Source organism: Acanthochromis polyacanthus, chromosome 12 (genome assembly GCF_021347895.1).
Source record: "Acanthochromis polyacanthus isolate Apoly-LR-REF ecotype Palm Island chromosome 12, KAUST_Apoly_ChrSc, whole genome shotgun sequence".
Classification (NCBI taxonomy): domain Eukaryota; kingdom Metazoa; phylum Chordata; class Actinopteri; family Pomacentridae; genus Acanthochromis; species Acanthochromis polyacanthus.
Genome location: NC_067124.1, coordinates 25,535,996 through 25,544,722, shown reverse-complemented (window position 1 = coordinate 25,544,722; position 8,727 = coordinate 25,535,996).

Here is an 8,727-nt window from a genome sequence, read left to right as displayed (position 1 = left end):
AGCAGTTGGGCTGGACACCTGCCACGGTGGAGAGAGGGCAGATCGACTGAGTTTATTAGGCGAACAGAGAGAAGATGGGAAGGAGAGATAAAGGGTGACACCTGTGAGGATGGGATGGTGATACGCTGCAGCACATGCTTTCAGTAGAAGTACCCTGACTGAGTGCGTTTTGCTCTGTAAATGTCAGTTAAACCAGAACAAAAAATGTCAGAGATGGCTTAGAAACAGACTTGTTGATTAATTAGTTGACAAAGTTAATATGCTTCTATTTTTTTAAAAAAATATTGATTAATTCTTGCAGGTAATTTTAGAGTAACAGAGGATTTTATGCACTTGTTTGTCATGCGTAACACTAAATTGTCAAGCTTTGGACTGTAAGCTACACTGAACAATCTGATTAAGTCATCTCCGAATCTTTACAGGCCTTCTTGACTATTGAGGAAACAGTTGAGCAATTAAGAAAAGAGAACAGCATCAGCAATGAGCCACATCTATTTGGATGCAGAGCAGAAACAATTCTGTCAAGCAGGTGTCCAGCTTTAATCAACTGCTTTGATACTGGATTCATCATCACAAAGCCACTCAGTAATGTCTGCTGATGTTGTTGCCCATGGAGACAACATAACACATATCCATTTATGTATCTGTCTACCTGTACTTTAGGATTTTATGTTTCTCTTCATCGTATATCACAATAAATCAAATATCTTTGAATTTTGATAGAATAAGCAGTTTAAAAAGGGCCTCTGTGAAATTATAGCAGGATGGTTTTCAGTGCTGTATGACATTTTATATAGCCTACAAAACAAGTTTGAATCCAGATTGATGAAAATGATGAAAATAAACTGAGTTCTATTTTTGATTAGTTTTGACAGATTATTTGTGGTGTTGAGAGAGAGAAATTTACTTTGCAGTGAAGCGTAATGTTTAAAACCTACTCTGTTGTTTGCTTTAGAGCATAACTGATGAAAAAGAAATACATGTCACCAGTTTTCCTCTCAGGGTGAATGTGGCCACACTAACTTCCACCAGTAAGAAGGCCTGGCAATCTCTGTGTAACCTTTGAAGCAAAACCCAGGGGAATCTCAGGAAAAGTTATCACAAAACATAATTGAACACAAAGTAACCACTAAAGGTGCACAGTTGAACACTCAGACAACACTTTAGGGGCAAAAATGACACATCCCTTGTAGTGTTATTTGAATTTAAAAAACAAACATTTTTCAATATTTATATCTGCCTTAAAATCCAGACTTTAGTATAGATTTAGGCAGTTGCCAGAGATATTATCATTGTTAATGTTAAGTGGATTTCCTTTACTGTGTCTGACAGAGAAAAATTACAACTTAGAATTATTTGACCAGCATAATCCTCCTTAGTCAAAAGCACTGTGCATATGAGATATGATTATCTTGTGATTTAGTTGGTCCCAAACATAACTGCATCCATACCAGAAGAAAACCAACTAGTTTTGCATTTGTTTAGTGTTGACACTTGATATATTTCTTCAAAGAGTTACAGTGCAGCAATTGAGGCATCTCCCTCCTGAGAATAATTGAATTTTTCTTCATTTAACCAGATAAAAGAATAATTGACATCAAAGTATTTTTTATAGAGAGACACGGCTAAGATGGCAGCACAAAAATCATTGTTACAACCATACAACCAAATTATCACGTATGAATGCAACACATGGCTGGTATGTGCGTATATGGTCTTGTCGTGACCCCATCTGGGGGTCAGATGTTGTTTGGGCACAAAAAATTTTAAATGGATGTTAAACAAGCAGGTCTTTAGGTAGGAGTGAGTGCAAAAAATGGATCCTACCACCTGCCCAGGTGAGGTGAGGTGAGGTGAGTAAAACATACATTACAGCAACACTGGAAAAAAAATAACAAAAAATTAATCTGCTTTCTGCTGACACACACCTGAAATATGGGCACATGTAAATATATGTACTTACCTGTGTGGTTGAATGTCAACAACTACAGAAACTCCAGTCCTCCCCTACCTTTGCTGTGTTCCAATCCCTCACTGCTCTGCTTTAATTAATCATACACACCTGTCTTCACTTCCCTGATTAGCAGCTAATTAGACAACCCAGGCAGAACCACAGAGGAATAACAAGCAAAAAGTACAACAAATCACCAAACCTATAGTCAAATCAATCAGCTTTGAAATCCACAGAAGTAAGAAGAATTCCGAAACTGATAATCTGATCAATAATAATCACTGATAATGTTTGAGAACATAATGAAAAAAGGATAGGAGCAACTCCTTTATGTAAATATCTAATCAGGATTTTCAGATCTTTTTCTTAAACTCCTTTTACTTAAAAGGTTTTAAAAGAAAGAAAAAGCAGTAAAATGTTCAAATTCAAGGACAGAATACAAAAAAAAACCTGATGATTGATTTAAAGATAAAATACAAAATAAATCAAAGTTTCTATTACTGATAAGTTTAAACAACAATTAATGTTTAACTTCGCATGCACATAATTTTCCATATTTTACAATGAACTTAGATAAATATAAATTATAAAGGTCTTTAAAATTAAAACATTGACGTTTTGGTGAACACAAGAGGCACTTGGCTGTAATTAGAATAAAAATGAATTGAAAGATATTTGTATTAATTGCAAAACATAGCATACGTGTGGCTTATAAGTTGGAAATAGTTTTGAGACGTGCATTTGTACGATGCAGACTTTATTTGTGGTTAATACACAAACAAACCTTAGATGTCAGCATCGACACACTATTGGGCGCCGCAGAAACAGTTTGAAGTTCAGAATTCAGAATTTTCCTGATTATTTTAACAATGGGTGAAATTAATATGTGTAACCATGTGAAAGGTCAAGCTCAGGCATAGGCAAACTACGGCCCCCGGGCCACATACGGCCTGTTGGGCTTTTCAATCCGGCCTGGGAAATAATTTTGTCAATATTAGAACTGACGAAATTACAGTAAAGACCACATTCATTTGGCCTTCCCCTGCTGTACCCGACATTTCTGTTGTCCCCACTAGATGGCGCGCTCCAGACACAAGTGACCTTTGTTGGTTTATTTTCTCTTCTTCTACTTTGCAGCCCTGCTGTAACAATGAGTGGATCAAAGAAAAGAAAAGTCGACAGTGCGTGTCGAGTGTATCAGAAGGAGTGGACTACTAAATATTTTTTCGCTGAAGTCCGTTCAAAGGCTGTATGTCTTATTTGCAATGAAACCGCTGCGGTTTTTAAAGAATACAATATCAGCCGGCACTTTTCCACGAAGCATGCTAACTACGCTAGCAACCAGTCAGCCAAGAACGGACAGCTACGGTCAGAGGCTGGCAGCCAGTTTACAGACTCAGCAAAATACGTTTTTTTCTGCAAACTACAATTCAAGAGTCAAGCACGAAGGCAAGTTATTTGCTAGCATTCAAAATAGCAAAGGCTAGCAAGCCTTTCTCCGAAGTGGAGTTTTTTGAAAGAATGCATGGTAGAGACAGCAGGTCTCCTGTGTCCAGAGAGCAAAAACATATTTGAAAAAATTAGTTTATCAGCAGGACAGTTACTTGCTGTGTTGAACTAATGGACGAATACTTAGCCAGCTCACTGAACGAAAAAGCGAAGTCCTTCAAGCTATGTTCATTAGCACTGGACGAAAGTAATTGCATAAAAGACACTGCTCCGCTTTTAGTTTTTATTCGAGGGATTAATGAACATTTTGAGACAACGGAGGAATTTTTGACCATGGAATCCATGAAGGGGAAAACAGGTGGAGAGGACTGTGGGACAGGATGTCTGGGGTCATCCAGAGGATGAAGCTGCCGTGGTGGAAACTCGCCAAACTTGACAGGAAAAAGCTGCAAGGGAAAGATCAATTGTGCACAAAGTGTACACAGATGTGACAGCTGTCAAAGCCAAACTGACTTTACTCTCAAGACAAATGTCAAAAAGACAAGACCCAGAAAGAGCACCTCAGGAGTTGCAGTTGGAACTGATCGATCTTCAAAGTGACTGCGTCTTAAAGGAGAAGTTCAGCTTCCTTAAACTGAATGACTTTTACGCTTCACTAAGTGAAGCCAAGTTTCCAAACATTGGGAAGATGGCACAGAGGATGCTGGTGTTTGGATCTACCTGTGTGTGAGCAGACGTTTAGTGTGATGAACATCAACAAAGCACATCACAGATCCCAGTTAACCGATGAACACCTCAGATCCATCCTGAGAATTGCCACAACCAGATTGACACCAGACTTTGATGCACTGGCAAAGAAAGGTGACCAACAACACTGTTCCCACTGAAACTGAATGTGAGTATTCTTTACTTTGTCAGTATTGTCTTGAACATGTAATTCATATGAGTTTGCACAGTCTCCAACCATCTAATGCTGGTCTGGTCCATCTGTTGAATTTCGAAAGCCAATGTGACCCCTGAGCCAAAATGTTTTCCCACCCCTGGTCTAGCTGGTAATAAGAAACAGCTCTTCACTCTTTAGATTGGCTTGATTTTCTTGCTCTGGAAGGTTCCATTTTCATTGTTTGATGCAAAAATAAAACACAACTAAGCTACAAATTGCAGTTTAAGAGCCAGATCATTCTCTTAGGAGCTGGTGGAGGCTAAAGCAGAGCTAAAATGAGGCACATTTTAGACTTACATGCTTCAAGTAATGTTTCCCTGTGTTTGTTGGTGTGTAATAGGATTTAATTCATTGGACACAAGTAGAAAGTTGAAATTAAAATACTCTTAAATGAGAAATGGCCTTATAAAGTGTTATATGGAGGAAGTTTATATTTTTAGATTACTTTAGCTGAAGCATTAACAAACATTCTGTACTGTAGTATACATTTTACAACTTAGCCTTGGTTTGAATATAATGATTTGTTAGTCAGACTCTGCTGCCAAATAAAAGCAGTGCTATAAAATACCCCTGAAATATGGTGAAGTGCATGTATAAAGTCAGGCACTGTACGTACTCTACTGCTTTCAGGTTATATCATTATGTCAATCTAATAACTAAATTTAAATATATCAGTTGAAATCTGGAAACCGCTGCAGCGGCCTCAATGTCAGACAATATTTGGTCTCAGAAGTCTGTGGCAAAATGATCATTTGCTTTTGAGCAGAAATCCGCCCATTTTTCGGACAGGGAGATAAATTAGCTCGAGCCCTATCAGGAAGTCCTGTCTACTCTGTTTGTCCTCAAGCAACTTTGATTTCAAGGTGTATTTTTTTCCAAAACGATTTTTTATTGTTTGCCAACAGGTTTCACATTTCAGCACAAACTCTTCCGTGTGTCGCGTCCTTTGTCCTGCCCAAAGCACTTTGTGGCCTGTTTGTTAAAAGCACTTTATCGCTAAATTTGACTTGGCACATCTTGTCAGGAGAGATTGCGACTGATGAGACTCTTGACCTGCAGATAAAACATCCATTAAGCGGCTTGTCTGGGGCGATTCTGTACTCTTAACCTATTAGCATATTGTTAGCCATTTGCAAGATGGTGCAGCGGTGGATGGACACTGCCGTGCTGCAGACAGTCACCACACCGTAAAGAACCACATCTCACTCTGCTGCCGCGCTAAATGTCGTCCCTGACATTGTAATGCTCGCCGGCTGTCCTCCGCCAGACGATTCAAATGACCGCTAAAAGCCCAAGGGAAGGAAAAAAGGGCCAAAATGCAAAATTGATGGAAATGACATTAGATTCAGCTCATGCTCCTCACTGTGTAAATTATGCCCCAAAATGGACTCTCTGGCCCGACTGTTAGCTCCAATTTGTTGGTCCATACCTCATGGTGGCTTGTCTTGCCCTTCCCCTTTCCCTTTAATCCAATCAGAGCCACGCTGGATGTTATTTATTTGTTTATTTATTTATTTTCGAAGGATGTAACCGATTCTTATCAGGGCAAAAGTGGGGCCTTCTTCCTGGTGAAACAGTGACTAACGTCCAGCCATCGATCCGTCAGTTCGTCTGCGGTGGCGGATGATGGTTCTGGTGATGGACGGCCGTGTGTGTGCGTTTATACGAGTGTGTGTGTGTGCGCACCAGAGTCAATAGTGCACATATGAGTGTGTTTTCAGGCTGTGGATTGGGATTAAAGATGCAGCTGAGTGTGATAGAACTTTATCGTGAGGTGGATTAGTTTCGTGTTTGTTTTATTTAATTTTCAGTAATGAATGGACATTTTTAACCCATTCAAACTGTAGCATCAAGCACTATTATAATGTTTGGTCATATTCTTCGATTACCTTCATAAAAGCATCGGCAAAATGCCCAAAATGTAAATGTACAACATTGCAGTGCCCCTATTTGAAGGCACTTTTTATGCATCTTACTTGCCAGGTCTTTTAGCATTACCACATTATGGTATATGATAGATTTCAACAGAAAAAGTGATTCTTAGTAATTGCACAAATCCTCAAGGTTCTTGAGTGGATGTTTAAGCCCCTTTTTAGCCATCTTGCTGTTTTTTAAAGAGACGTCCTCAGTTAAAAGTTTAAGTCTGGTGTAGAGTTTATTATGTTGTCAACTACGCTAGGGGACTTCCTCAATATAATAATTTCAATAACCTGATACCTTTCTATTAATGACAATAATAACCGTTTGAAGACACATCTGTCACATAACATTCACTGTACACAATTAAAAATTACTTAGATGCCATCAAAACAGCCGGGCCCTGTGCATTTTAGAAAATGTTACTCAAATGTATGTGTATTTTTGATTGTTTTTGAGAGCGGATTTTTACACATTTCTAACGCATAGAAATGTTGTAGTGCTCAAAGTCTCTGGCCAGTCATTGATTAAAGCCCCCAAAATCTCATCGCTGTTAATAAGAATTAAATATTTGCTGTTTTACTCATGAAAATACCTTTACGCCATTAAATTTGCAAATCTGTCCCCTCCTTTCTGTCAATTCTGCTCATGATCTGTCTTCTCGCTTGTAAAACAAACAAACAAACAAACAAGCAAACAAAAAAATGCCTTATGCCATGTTAACAAGGTAAAAACCTTAATTAGCATTGGTAAGTTGACAATTGTTAAATTTTCTGTCTTTATAGGCTGCTAATTTTGCCTAAAAATTTTCAGTTTTTACAATTAAAGGAACTGAGTTCCTGTTTGCCCCAGTATTAATAGTATTTACACTGAAATCAATATAGTACTATAGTGTGCAATTAATTACATTTAATTACACGATTTAAAGCAGCTTGTCCACTAACTCACTGAAAATTCTGTCAAAAGTTAAGACAGTAATTAGCTGCTAGGAACCACTAATATTTTCCTTATTTACCTGTGTGAAATATTTCAATATCAAGAAATTCAGTGTGTCAAAATGAATGTTTTTCATGTACAAATGAAAAGAAATTGAGCAACTAAGCACAGCTTTACTTTTAGCTAATGCTAGCCGTGGCTAACTGAACAGCTAGCTTTCACTTGACAGAGCTGTGACGCTAGGTTGTGGCTAGCTGTTTTTCTATATCATGTCTGTATTTAGCTGTTTTTGAATTTGCCAGTGACCTGTTTGCTGTTTGTCTTTCCCTGACTTTAGTTGTTAGCCATTTTTCTATGACATTGATTGTGTAATTATTTATAATTGCTGTGTAGTTAGCTGTTTGTTCATTAGCCATCATTTGAGGACTTTAGATAGCTAGCAGTCTTAATATGATTTTAGCTATTGGTTTGTAATCTAATACTTTAGCTATATGGTTGGTGTCTTACTATGACTTAAACAACCGGTTTTCTATCTTTGTAAAACTTTAGCTATTGGGTAGTTGTCTTACTCTGACTTTAGCTGTTGGTTAGCTGTCTTTCTAGGCTATGCATTAGCTGTCCAAATGTAACTTTAGCTATTGGTTCATTACTTTTCTAAAACTTTAGCTATGTAGTTCGTGTCATACTGCCACTTTAGCTGTTGGTTAGCTGTCTAAGACTTTAGCGATATAGTCCCCTGTCTATGGCTTTAACTATTGGTTTGTTGTCTCTTTGTGATTTTAGCAGTATTTTTAAAGTAGACAGTGCAGTCAGTGTGTTGACATTCCTACAGCACATACTACAGAGCAGTTTGTGTCTTGTCATATCAGCAGCAGCACATGGGTAGGATGACTGAACTTTTTTCAGTCCCTTTGTGTTGTTCTTGCCACTGTCGTGGAACTGGGACATTTGATGAAACTGCCTCATCATTAACTGAATTTGCCTCACCTGTGCTTTACCTGCAATCTCAAGTTCATGTATCTGCTTCAAAAAGAATTCCAGAATGCAGTAATTAAAGTAGTGTCTCCCCAAACAATTTCATGTTTTCCATGAAAATTCACACTTTTATTCACCAATAAGTTGCAAAATGAATAGAAAATATAGTGAAGACATTGACGAGGTTGAAAATAATGATTTTTATGAAATATTTTTGTCCTAACTTTGCTTTCGTCAAAGAGTCCTCCATTTGCAGCATTGCAGACCTTTGACATTCTATCCATCAATTTGTTGAGGTGATCTGAAGATATTTTATCCCACACTTCCTAAAGCACAGCCCACAAGTTGGATTGGCTTGATGGGCACTTCTGGTGTTTTGCGGGTTCGATTAAATGAAGCTGCCGATTGAGGAGCTGTGGGGCCTCCTGCTTTTCTTTCTATTCTGGTTAAAGCCCATTTGTCCTGTTCTCTGAAGGGAGTAGTACACACCATTGGAGGAAATCTTCAGTTTCTTGGCAATTTCTCACATTGAATAACCTTCATTTCTCAGAACAAG